Below are 13,921 nucleotides of genomic sequence, written 5' to 3'. Positions count from 1 at the left end.
TCCAAATCTGGACCATCTCTGGGTCTGACCCTCTTTCCTATTTTATCTCCTATCAGTTACTTTACTGCTTGTTTTCATGTTTCACAATTTTATATTTTGCCCCTTCTAGATAACCAGATACTGGAGTTCTAAATGAACATATCATTACTTAGGAATGTTAAAATTTGTTCATGCAGTAAAATTACTGGTAGTTCATCCTGATTCTGCCATAGCTTGGTTTCAGGTTTTCTTATAGTGGTTCTATATGAGCTTTGTTCTTATTTCTAAAGTGTGACTCTTATTTTGAGGGGCTTATCCTTTGCTTAGGGCGGGGCCTCCCTGGAGTCTCACCTGAAAGCCAGTTGTGTCCACAAAGCTTTCTCTACCCTGATTGAGTTGGAACTTCAATATCTCCTCAACACTCTGGGAAATCTCTGTTTTCAGCCACTCAGCACTGTTCTATGCTAGGCTTTCCAGACACACACTTAACATATATGAAGTGTAGAAGTTGGCCCAGAACCCAACGTGAACTTTTACCCAGATTCTTGATGTTCCTTCTCTATATCTGTCTCCTTCTCAGCATTCTGACCACAAATCCCAGTAACTTTGGCCACCCAGACAGAAATCTGTTTCCTCCTGCTGTTTCCTGATTGGGCTGTATTTTCCTGACTTATGGTTTGGAAAATCTCCTTAAAGAGACAGTAGGAGAGAATGAATGCTTCCCTGCATTGTGTGTGCTGTCCAATGCTTGCAAAAGATTGCTAACTATATTTTGTCCAGATTTTGTCGTTTTTTTATAGGAGAGTAAATTTAATATAAAATAGTCCATCTCAACTGGAATTAGAAGTTCTCTAGGGGATGCTAATTTGTAAGTTTCAAGGAGAATCTATCATATCTGTTTTTTCATTATTTGTTCACTAATTTTTGAACAAATATAAATGTAGCACCTATTATTTGCAAGTATTAAGCACTGAGGATACAAACGTATTAATAAAACAAATATGGATCATGCCTTCATGGAGCTTGGAAAAGAAAATATTCATTAAGTAATTAAACGTGTAGAAAAAAGTAATCCACATCTTATAAATGGAACAAAGTTAGAAACAGAAGTTGCTATGAGAATGTATAATACACAGGCTCCCCAAATCAGCATGTTATAGCATCAATTTAGTATTGTTGTTCCTTAAATTTACTCTTGAAGTCCATGCATCTACAATATTTTTGACAGCAGTCACTTAAATAAAAGTGGGAGCAACATGTTTCTAAGAATACTAAGAATGCTTTTTAAAAAAATGTTTTGGGCACATTTTAATCTTTGTTAGTGTAAAATACCAACATATGAGCAGAAAGAGAACTATCCACCTAAAATATTATGTTTTATGCAAAGACTGAGTTCAGCTTATCCATTTGGAGGAAGCAAGTAAATATATTTAAGTGAAATGCTGCCTATGGGGACCAAGTGGGACATATGAATTTCCAATTGAAAACTTCAGCTTCCCTTGGGGAAAAAACAGTCTTACGTAAACAACCTTTTGGCAGATGTTTTTAAAATGTCTGTTGTTCATTGAAAACTGAATTTTGTTATATAAAAATGATAAACATTTCTCAGAACAACAGCACAAAGCCACTTTCCCACAACCTCATCTGTTACTGTTGACAAAAATAGAAATTTGACACAAGGTTCACAGGAAGGTCAAGAGATATTTTATGTAATGACTCAAATTGAATGTTTTAAAGAGGATTTGAACCTTGATCCATTTAGGTATTACTAAATGAAGCCATTATTTCTTCAAGCACTCCTCTACCATTAATGAACAGGCCCTTATTGAGTTTTTTCTAAGACTAGCACTGAGCTTGGGATATGTGGGTACAGTACAACCAAACTTCTGAGCTCCATTCCCAAGAAAAGCAGTATTTTGAAAACACTGAGAAGAATTCAGGAAATTAATAGTACCTATGAGTTGCCAACTTGTGTGACACAGGCAGTAAGTTTAAGTTCGAAGAATGAAGAGACGCTTCGGTGGCTTAGAACTGTTATAAAAGGTTTGGTGAAGAAGGAAGGAACAGAGATGTCTCTAAGTCACATTACAACTTAGTGGAGGTTGAAATAAGACAAATGACATAGGGAATAGTTAGGCCTTTAGGCTCTGATCTGGAAGTACCTAAATGATCTTTATCATGGACCAGAGAGTAGCCCAGATATTTGCTGTGCATCCTTAGCCTACAAACTACTCAGGAGAGGCTCCTTTTAGGACTCACATACCCTATAGGCCACATCATCTGTTTCAGAGTATAACAGATGAGGCTAATTTACAACCTTTCAGGAAATATTTATTGCGCTAGTAGATGACATTTACTTATAATACCTTCAGTTCACCCTACCAGGTATAACTGAGATTACAAATGAGGGATATTTATGACCCTGGAAACATGAATCCTAATTTCATCCTTAACTATCTCTAATAGACTTGGAAATATGTTTTGTGGTTCTTAAAAAGGGACATTAAGGGCTTCCCTGGTGGTGCAGTGGTTGGGAGTCTGCCTGCTGATGCAGGGGACGCGGGTTCGTGCCCTGGTCCGGGAGCATCCCGCGTGCCGCGGAGCGGCTGGACCCGTGAGCCACGGCCGCTGAGCCTGCGTGTCCGGAGCCTGTGCTCCGCAATGGGAGAGGCCACAACAGTGAGAGGCCCGCGTACCGCAAAAAAAAAAAAAAAAAAAAGGGGACATTAAGAGTAGACATTGTATGTTTTTATGCCAGTGTAAAAAAAGAAAAGTAAACAAAAGAGGAAATGTTTCAAAAAAAATCATGAGCAAATGATTTGTAAATAATTTGTAAAATGTTTAGTCTTTCCTGGGCCTCCTGAGTTAATTTCTTTGGTTTGATGGAATATGTGAACTCTGAAAAAGCTCTATTTATATTTCCTCCCACAGATAATAAAAATCCCTTAACCATAGGTGATTGAACACAGTATAAAATAGCAAATACACCTACCTACACAATTTAGGAAATTGAATAACACAAATATCCAGCACAGACTCTCAAAATGATTCCTTTTCCGGTTTTTGATACAAAGTCTCTGTGGACAGAACGAAAGAGAAAGCCATGCTGAGAGAAGAAAGAGAAAATCAAGCTGCCAGCAGAACAAGACGCTTGAGTGCTTCATGGAAGAGAGAAGATTAATCCTCCAGCCTTCACCCCTTGTCACAAGGGTGACAAGGGGTGAAGACTGCTGCATCACCCACTGCTCAGTGTTGTTTGGGGGCTGATAACAGGCAGAATAAAGCCAATGTGGAGCCTTTTCTCCAAGTCGCTCACAGAGCCCAGTGTGACTGAACAGCAGAGTAACCTGGCAGTGGAGCTGCATCACTTAGAGCTTGTTTTCTGTTGTTACTTTGCTTTAAATCTCAGTTGTCAGCAAAGCAAACCTTTGAGTGAGGGAAGCAATCCACTGAACATGCAGGAATCAGGATGGACAAGTAGACTTTCAACAATATTTTGGTTATCCTACCAAAGAGAGGAAAATACCCCAAACCCTCTTCTAGAGGCCTCATACCCATTTGCAAAATCACCAGGAATCACAATTTTCCAATATTAAGATTTGCCCCTCTGCAAATACAAAAAGAACCCTTCAATTTATACACCTAGATGAAATCCTACCCTGAACATTTCATTCAAATGGTTATTTGTTACGATTTTCTTAAATTATCTAAAATATTTCCGACATGTATTATGCACACACACACACAACACAAAACTATACTGAATGGAATCTAGTAAAAACTAAGTCTCCCCATCCTGTCTCCTATTCCTCCCCTCTTCCACAACTACTTGCATTGTAGTAATTATCCTTCAAGAATAGTCTATGCATGTGCAAATAGCACCTTGTTACACAATAACAGCCTCCCACACACACTTTGTCTTCACTTAACAATACACCTCCAAATTAATTGTGTCAGTATATATAGAATAGACTCATACCTTTTAATAATGGCATAATACTTTATATAATATTATGTACGAATAAATCATGAGTTTTCCAACTGGTCCCATATGGATGGATAGATGGGTAACTTAGGTTGCTTCTAGCCCTTCGCTTTCACTCCTAATTGTGAATGAGTATCATTTACTTATAATAGCTTAAGTGAATATATATAACCATATATGAATATATCTGTCAAATTTATCAGACTTAACCTCCAAAGATGATATGGTTAATTTATACTCTCACCCACGAGAGTGTAAAACAAGATTACCCATAACTGCTCTCCTTTGCTTCTCTAATTGTATATTCCTTCATAACACCAAATTTCATCTGTTTTAATTGTTTCAGTTCTATACTTTTGCTCTGACTACCAACTTTGCCTCAGAATTAGCTCTCTCTCTTTTTTTTTTTTTTAATCCGTCAGTGGCTGCAGGACTCAGCCTGGGGCCCTGGGTGCTGTATGCGCAGCCCTCGATTGACTGGCCAGCCTTCCACAACCTGCTAGAGCAGGCCACCCACCACTGTAAGAGCTTCCAGCAGCTGCGCCACGTGCCCTTCCTGGCCCCAGGCTTCCGCAAGCTCTTTGCCTCCACCCACTTGCCCAGATGTCCTTCACCAGCAGCCAGTTGGAAGCCCATAATAGGAAGAGCCAGACGCAAACGCTGAGCCAGACGCAAACCCTGATCCAGATGCTGGTGACGCACATCACGTTTCTAAGATGCGCCCCCGTGAGCACGCAGATGTACTGCACTGGTGAGAAGCTGCAGCTGATCTGCCTCGTGGTCACCATGCCTGCCTACAGCCTATGCTACGCCAGGAGCGCATGCCCCACGGGCAGCGTGTCTCCAAGATGGAGTCGAACGTGGAGGTGTGCCGCCTTCTCAAGCTGCCCGTCCGCCCGCAAGCTCCTCACCTGACAAGTTAAGCAGCCGGTCGCCTGCGAGATGAAGTGGAGAAGGTGCAGTGGGTGGAGGCCTTGTCCCAGGCTGGGGTCATTCCCCGGGTGGATGGGGCCCCAGGATCCACTGGGGGAACTGGAGAGGAAGGGGCGCAGCCACGGGCTTACCGCAGCAAGAGCAGCGGCTGGAGCACATACTGAAGCGAGCGGCCCTGGAAGAGCAGCCTGAGAGGGACCTCTTAGCTCGTGAGGTCGTCAGGAGAGCAGCAGCCTTGAGCGCGCCAGACGCAGCCAAGCGGCGCATGGGCACAAGAGAGCTCTTAGCTTGTTAGGTCGTCAGGAGAGCAGCAGCCTTGAGCGCGCCGGATGCAGCCAAGCGGCGCATGGGCACTGCAGTGCGCAGGGCGTGGTCTCGTTCCCATTAAAGCGATGTGTCTCCGTCACCGTCCTGAGAAGCCTGTACTTCAGGGACCTGCTGTAGCATCAGGGTCCACATCCGACGCCCTGGACCCTCACTGGATGTAAGTTACCTTGTTTTCTTGAATTTAAAATTGTAATTTATTGTATTAAAGACACTAACATGAGATCTACCCACTTAATAGATTAAGTGTACAATATTGTTAACTATAGGCACAATGCTGTACAGGAGATCTCTAGGATTTATTCATCTTGTGTTCCTGAAACGTTATGTCTGTTAATTAGCAACCCCTCATTTTCCCCACACCCCTGGAATCATGCAGTATTTGTCCTATGGCTGCCTTATTTCACTTAGCCTCATGACCTCAAGGTTCGTTCATTTTTCCGCATGTGACAGGATTTCCTTCTTTTTTAAGGCTAAATTATTCCATTGTATGTATATACATTTCCTTCATCCATTCATCCATCGATGGACATATATATAGGCTATAATCATTCATCTAGTACCAAAATACATGTTTGAAGCTTATATATAATTTCTTCTAGTACCAAAATACATGTTTGAAGCTTATATATAATTTCTATCTTCTCCTGAAGAATAAGTATTTAAAATAATCTAGATTAGTGACTCCCTGATTCAAATACAACTACTGTAATTTAATCATACCATGTGGGTTTAATGGGTTTAATGATGGTTAGGAGCACTGCTTTAGTGATGTGAAAATTGTAAATTAAGAATATATCAACATAATGTACAATTTAGTTTATTTCATTTTAATCTGGCATCATTTTCTCATGGATAATACTATAAGCTTTTGATTAGTATAAATATGCACTGTTTCTTAAAATAAAATAAAGTATTTTAGGTAAAAAACAACATATATTAGAAGTTGAATCAAATCAAACAAGAAAAACAAAACATCTAGAAAAGAGAAAAAGATTCTAAATCCATTACAGAGTCCCTAAATATAATGGAAAGCAAACTATTTAATACAAAAGTTAAATGTTTCTGACGTTGAAAAAACTCAATGCAAGCAAAGCATACCTATGTTATCATCGAATATTTACATAATTACTAATGAGATAATTTTAAAGATGCCAGCTGATGACAAATTGAAATGATAATGGAGTAATCATAGTTCAGGCATATAAAAATGGAGTTGGGGGACAATTGAGGACCAGGGCTTAGATAAATCCCAGCTAGATAAGTCCCAGCACCACTGAGAAATTGAACTTTCTGTGAACTATACATAACCCAAGGGCATCAGCCGTTTTTAAAACAACATCGGCTACCTGCAGCCTTGTCTCAAGGTTTTTGCCCCTTGTAACTATGCAGCCATTTTGGATACCAACCTATCCATGCTTAACAAGCACACTCACTTCTTGCCAGCTCCAATTACAATTCTTGATAAATAACTCATGTAACTAATTGTGGCCTTGAAGTTTTTGCCTCCATAAACTTCCTCCATTTTGTAGTCAGTGGAACACAATTCAAGTACTTCTTGAATCTATGTCTCCCAGGCTGCAGTTCTAACAAACCCCCAATAAACGCCTCTTTGTTTCAATCAGGTCTCCATTTCTGAAATTTTGGTTAACACAGCTGATGTAACATTCATTAAAGACATTAATAGAAGGACTTTGGTGAGATTACTCCAGAATTGAAAACCGGAGGGCAGTGTGGCTATATTACTGAGCTCTGAAAATTGATACTCTCTTGTTTATACTTATATATTTTCATATATATTCAATACATTTCAAAAAATATTTTCTTTTGAATTGAACAAACTTTCATTTTCTCCTCTTTCAGTTCTTTCCCCTTGTTCTTCCTTCCCCCTCACTCACCTATGTTCCCTCTTTTCTCCCTAGGGGGAAAAAAAATTGCTTTCTTTTAGCCCAAAAGTTGTCATTCACTTGATGTAGGGCCCTTATGCATCACCAGAGGGTTAAAACTTATTAATATGTTGAATATGAATGAATGAATTGTGTACACTCTGAGGTATTTTTCTGACCTCATTGAGATGTGCTACTAACTGCTGAATGTTTGCACTAGAAGGTACTTATGCATGAATCTTGATTCACTGCCAAAGAATAAACAGGTAAGTTAATAAATGGAACAACTAATTAATAGTCCATTTAGACATATAAGGAGTATTACATTGATAACAAAATCCAGTTGGGAATAGTCATAATGCCATTTAATAATATGAAGAAAAATATGAAAAATGCAAGCTATTAGAAAATCTTTATCCATTTTTGACAACAATCCTCAAAAGTTGGTGTCTGTATGTGATATTTTTATAATGTTTCCTCAAAAAGGACTTGAAAGTGGAGAAATATATGTATTAATAACTATACTTGTCTTGTAAGATAGATACACTTTTTCTCATTGGTAGAACACTGCATGTTACATTTGAAAATTGTATGTAGAAAATAGTGGGACTGTTTTGGAGAAGTATATTTGAGAAGCAATGAATGATCAGAAGTTTTGTGACAGAAAATGTTACCAAGTCCAGGCTTGTACTGCTCCCCGCACAATAAGCCAGTAAACCGAGAGACGAGTTGTTGGGGCAAGGAATAGCGACTTAACTTGGAAAACCAGCTGACTGAAAAAGAAGATGATGGGCTAGTGTCCCAAAGAACCATCTTGCCAGGGTTTGGATGCTAGTTTCTTTTATAGAACAAAGAGGGAGAGGTGAGGAGGTAAAGTAAAAAAGGCAATAAGTTGTCGCAAATATTTCCTGGTTCCAGCCAGACTCCAGAGAGGATGTGTTCATTTCTTCTTTCCTGCAACCATTCTCACCTGGGCCTGGTCAGGCTGTGAGCGAAACAAAGGCCTTGTAGCTTATAAGCTCAGGCATGGTAGGCAGGGTTCCCAGAGATGGACCATTATGTGTGCTTTAAGCTACAGGCAACATCCCCTTAGTGATTAACTTATAGCAAAACCAATAGAATATGAAGCTTAAAGTAAAAGAAAAAGATCCAATATGGGGTCAGATTTGTTCCTCCCTATTATAAAAACATACGACCTAGAACTCCAATTCCATAATTCACTGGTTATCTTGTAATACTTTTTACAAGGCTTACTGAAGCTCGAAAGACAGTTCTGTTTGTTTTCTTTCTTAGGAGAACTCACCCTTGCTGGTGAGCTAACAGTTCAATGGTTGGCTGCTGTGATAGTCTGCAATCCTCAGCCCTTCTCTCCATATTGGACTGTATCTTTAGTGTGTTCCCCATAGAATATGCTTCCCCCAGGCCTGTTTGTAGACTGGGCCTCTTCAGCTTCAAATTGTTTTACTGGCCCGTGGTCATCTTTTCTGCTTAGTGGAACTGGGCCTCAGGAGACTTAACTTCCTATGCTGTTGGCTATACTGTACGATCTTTAATTACTTCCTTTTCATTAATTACTCATAATTTTCACATTAAATAAAGCTCGTAGGTGATTCTTTCTACCTTGAGAACCTTGGTCTTCGAACTCTGAAAGTCTAATCTTAGCTGATTTCTGTGCTGATAAACAGAAGCAGAGAATAAAACATAAAATTCATGAAGTTCACAGACATGAATGTATCTAATTTAAGCCAAGCTATAGATCAAGCTTGGAGATGCTTTCCAACCTTCGTGATGACTTGGAAACCTTGAACAGCCACACTTAAAAAACTCACTAATATTAATTTAGTAATGAAGCCAATAAATTAGGAAGTGTTTTTTTATGTAATAAAAGCAAAACAATACAATGTGTTAGCTCCATCACCATATATTTTTAGTCACTACTGTTCAGGGGGAGGGGAGTACCCAACTCATTTGACTATTTGCTGGAAGGACTAACACACTTCCACATAAAGTTATAATCATGGCTAAGATTTTATTATAGCAAAAGATATATTGCAGGAAGAACATGAAACAAAGACACATATGCAAAGGAGTCACACACAGGCTTCCATGTTCTCCCTCTTTCTCTGATAGCCTAGCATAGGATGCGGTTTTCTCCTGTGAGATGTCTCTACCCAAAGAAGCCCACCTGAGTCTTGGGGTCTAGAATTCTTAAAGACACAGACTTTAAACCAGGAACAAATATATCATGACTCTTCATATTTTCTTTAAATATGATGACAGCTTGGTTCTTCTTGACCCATCACATTACACAGTCACTAGGAGAACTTTACAGTTCAGTGCTGTGTTTGACCAAGGGTTGTTGCCGTTGCTACAGAGATAAGTAAGAACTAAGTAAGGCAGCTCTGCTGTGCTATTCTCCCACCTGCCTAAAACTAGACTTCCAACCAAAAAGTTAAAAAGAAAAAGAGGTGATATGGTAGAAGATTTTTGTGTGAAAGAAAATTTTCAGTAAATGAGGCAATGTGGTGTAACAGTGAACAGTGTTTGGTTTAAAGTCAGTAATGCCTTTCTTTGTCTTCTAACCCCAGTATCTAATTGTTGCATGATAATCTCAAGTGATGAATTTATGTCTTCCACATTCTCAGTTTTCTGAATAATATTTAGATCACACAAAGTTTGGGGAATGAAAATAAATCAATATGTAGATTTCCTTGCCATTTAGTTCTTCAAAAAAAATGAATGCAAGATATTAAATCTTAAAACCATTCAAAATTATTGTAGATTTCACTGGATAAAGAAGACAATCTAATTAACTTTTCTTTTTTATTCAGACCAAGTGCTTTTTTTTTTTTGTTGCGGTACGCGGGCTTCTCACTGTTGTGGCCTCTCCCGTTGCAGAGCACAGGCTCCGGATGCGCAGGCTCAGCAGCCATGGCTCACGGGCCTAGCCACTCTGCGGCATGTGGGATCTTCCCAGACCGGGGCACGAACCCGTGTCCCCTGCATCGGCAGACGGACTCTCAATCACTGCGCCACCAGGGAAGCCCCTGGACCAAGTGCTTTTTCATTCTGATTACAATATTTGGGCTGAAACTCTTGTTCCTTTGCAAACTGAATAGCATGAGATGGTAGATGTCAGGGGAAGTGAATATTTACCCTGGACTCGTCTGCCCTCTGCTCGCACACTTTGTATGTTGACCAAAATGACCTCAGGATCTCCTTGGCAGTCTCTTCAGGAAAGAGGACACGCTTGATTCATCAGTGTCTGGCCTTGAATATCAAATGTGTTTTCAGTAAGCACAAGGTGTCTTTTTAGTTCTGCTGTGCAGCAGTGCAGGAGCCCATGTGCTTTGGCTTCTGGAGGTCACGGCTAGCTCTTTGACAAGCCTTAACCTTCCTTTAGTGTTCTTCCCTGAATCATTAGAATGTTGAAATATGACCCTTCAACTTTTTGTTGTTGCTATTGTCCTTAGTTATTAGTATGCTCCAACAAATATCGAAAAGATTTTTTACATAGAGCGTATCAGGCTACTGAGGCAGTTATTTTTCTTAGGTAGAAAGCAAAATCTAGAAGGCCACATTTAATTTGGAAAGACTGCATTTAATTTCCTAGGGATGAACACTGCAGTCATAATGTACTTTTTCCCTATAAGATAATTATCTTTAGGTATATGTTTTATTTTTTAATTGTAAGGCCCTGGCTAAAAGATATGTTTACTTGTTGAATATTTGTCAAGATTGATTTTTTTATTATTATGGATAGATGCTTTCTTTAAAACATCACTATTTGAATCCTAAGACACCATTGTACAATTAAGGAGAAAGTAAGAAGAAAGTGAGATGACTGAGAAAAAATGACATTGTTAAAAAGTTATTTCAAAATAAATAGGTTTAGAGCAAATAATGTGAATTAATATTCAGCCTTCATCAGCAGTAGTTAATTTAGGGTAAATTTTCTTTTTCGGGGAGGTAAATTTTCTATCTCATCCTGAGTGTAAAAATAACTGCTTTCCCATAACATGAATGTATGTTCTAGTTAATTTTTTTAAATGCGGTGGCTTATTCCATTCATTATGAATTCAGGACACAGTTTTTCAGGACTTCATCTAATAACCCTTTGTAGTGCTTGAGAGTGTAGCTGATAAAAGGGATGGATTCTGGCCATTTTGCAAGGGTACACTATTTGGAACAAAAAAAAAATTTTAATGCACATTTTATTTTATTTTACCTGATTGATCCAAGAAAAATGCAAGAGAAAATATTTAGAAATAGATTTTTAATGCATCATTATCGAAAATGAATAAATTTTATTTTACACATTTTTTCCAGAAATTACTTAAGATAAATCCTTAAAAATAGGAGAAAAAAGTTTATAAAGATATTTTTAAATGTTTGGGACATTGTTGCTCTTTAAAATGGTAATAATCTCTAAATGATATTGGTAATAACTGTTCAATACTGAAAAATCAGAAAATATATAAGAAATAAGAAGAATATAGAAGTGATTTACCACCTAGAGATAATCACCCTTAACACTGTAAGGTAATAGATAGATATATTTAATGCCTTTAAAACATAAGTTGTCAAAATTCTTTCATAAGTATTTCTAGAAATTTGCATTGTCACTCATTGAAAACTAAGCTAAATGTTTATTTTCATTGGAGATTATCATTATTTTGGCCTTCATGAATTTAATAGGTGCACATGGTATCCACTGAGATATTTTTAAAAATATGTTTGTTCCTGATTACTTTTAACTTCCTGAGTGTTTCATCCTAAACAGTGTACTTTACTTTCTGTGCCCTAGAATAAGATCATACTGTATTGGCCTAAATTCTGCAATTTTTAGATAAGGACGTCTTGCTAGTGTGTTTCTTTAATCGTTGTTTAGGTTTAATATGTCTTAGTTATTCTGAGAGTATTCCTAATGATCTGTAAAGAATTGCCCAGGGAAACATAAAAGTACCTATTTTTAGAAATAGACAACAATAGTGAGTAATATGAAATTGTCAGCAATGTATCATTCTAGTATTAGGATATAAATCACAACTACGTAAAAGAATCTTCTAATTAAGGGTTATGAGGTTAACTTTCTTTGCTTCATTAGGTTTAGATAAAATGGAAACAGCTTAAATATTCGGAATATTTACACCTATAACTATATTAAAAGGAATTTATATACTCTATAATTTTTCCTCTTTTTAACCCTGGGAAGAGTCTGAATTATTTAGATGTTAAGCAGTAACATTTTTCCTTTTGTTTTGATTAGCTAGAACTGTTTAAGTAGGTAAACCCAGTCATCATATTTTTAATGATTTCTGAAAGAATACAAGGCACAATGGGAAAGGTGTCTAAAGATGGACAGAGACAACTAGCCCCGTCCTCAAAAAGCAAACACCAAAAAGATAAAGATGAGCGAAAAAAAGGGCTATCATTTGTTTCAAGTTATCAGGAAGAGACATTTATTCAACTATCATTTTAAGAATTCCTAGATATTAATGACTGATAGGAAAGATTTTATCTGTGGGGTGTGTGTGTGTATGTGTGTGTGTGTGTGTTTCCTCCCTGCAAGGATTTTACATTTACATGGTAACACAGAAGGAGGAATTAGGTGGAATTCACACCGAAAAACTAGTCATTTCTTCAAATACTATATCCTGGTAATGTGTGTGTGTGTCTGTGTGTGTGTGTGTGTGTGTGCGTGTGTGCACGCATGCTTCTTGATCAATAGAAATGATTAGGATTCGTGAAAATTATTTTGTTACTTGTTGAAATTTATGACCCATCTTTCATTTTACCTAGTTGCGGTATTGGTCAGTCTGAGCAGTGTTCAGCCCTGTATTTTAGAGGAGATATCACACCATGCTAGCCATGGTATTGCTTTCTGTTGCAGCTGTAACAAATCACCACAAACTTAGTGGCTTAAAACAACACAAATTTGGGCTTCCCTGGTGGCGCAGTGGTTGGGAGTCCGCCTGCCAGTGCTGGGGGACGCGGGTTCGTGCCTCCGTCCAGGAGAATCCCACGTGCCGCGAAGCGGCTGCGCCCGGGCTATGGCCGCTGGGCCTGCGCAACCGGAGCCTGTTGCTCCGCAACGGGAGGGGCCGCAGCGGTGAGAGGCTCGCGTACCGCAAAAAAAAAAAAATACACACAAATTTATCCAATAGTTGTGTACCTTGGAAGTCCAACACAAATCTTTCTGTACTAAAATCAAGGTATTGGGAGGGCTGAATTCCTTTCTGGAGGCTCTGAGGGGAAAATCTGTTTCCTTGCCTTCTCCAGCTTCTAGATGCTGCTCGAAATCCTTGACTCGTGCTCCCCTTTCTGTCTTCAAAGCCAGCAATGGCCAGTTAATTTTTTTTCACATCATATTACACCCACATTGACTCTTATTCTGCCTTTTTTTCCCTCATTTTTTAGACTCTTGAGACTATATTGGGCATGACCAAATAATGTAGAATAATTTCCCTACTTTAAGATCACTTGGTTACTAAACTTAATTACATCTGTCATGTTATTTTCCCTTTGTCATGTAACCAAATATGTGATATGGAATAATGTAAGAAATGAACTTTCCTGAGGTCTGTCTCTAATAATGATACCAATGCTATCTGGTAGGAAATAAGACAATTTCCCTGTATACCTCTGAACTTAAAATAAAACCCCCTACAGTACTAGTGCTGCTTCATATAAATCCCTATCTGTGGGTGGTGGGGGAGGATTAACAATGAAGGAAAAACCATGACATGCAATAAATACATTTGCAAATCAACCTAATCTCACTATGCATACACAGTGCTAGGAAATTCTGACT

Source organism: Globicephala melas, chromosome 3 (genome assembly GCF_963455315.2).
Source record: "Globicephala melas chromosome 3, mGloMel1.2, whole genome shotgun sequence".
NCBI classification, from domain to species: Eukaryota; Metazoa; Chordata; class Mammalia; order Artiodactyla; family Delphinidae; genus Globicephala; species Globicephala melas.
The sequence above is the reverse complement of the archived record's forward strand: the minus strand, read 5'-3'. Positions refer to the sequence as shown.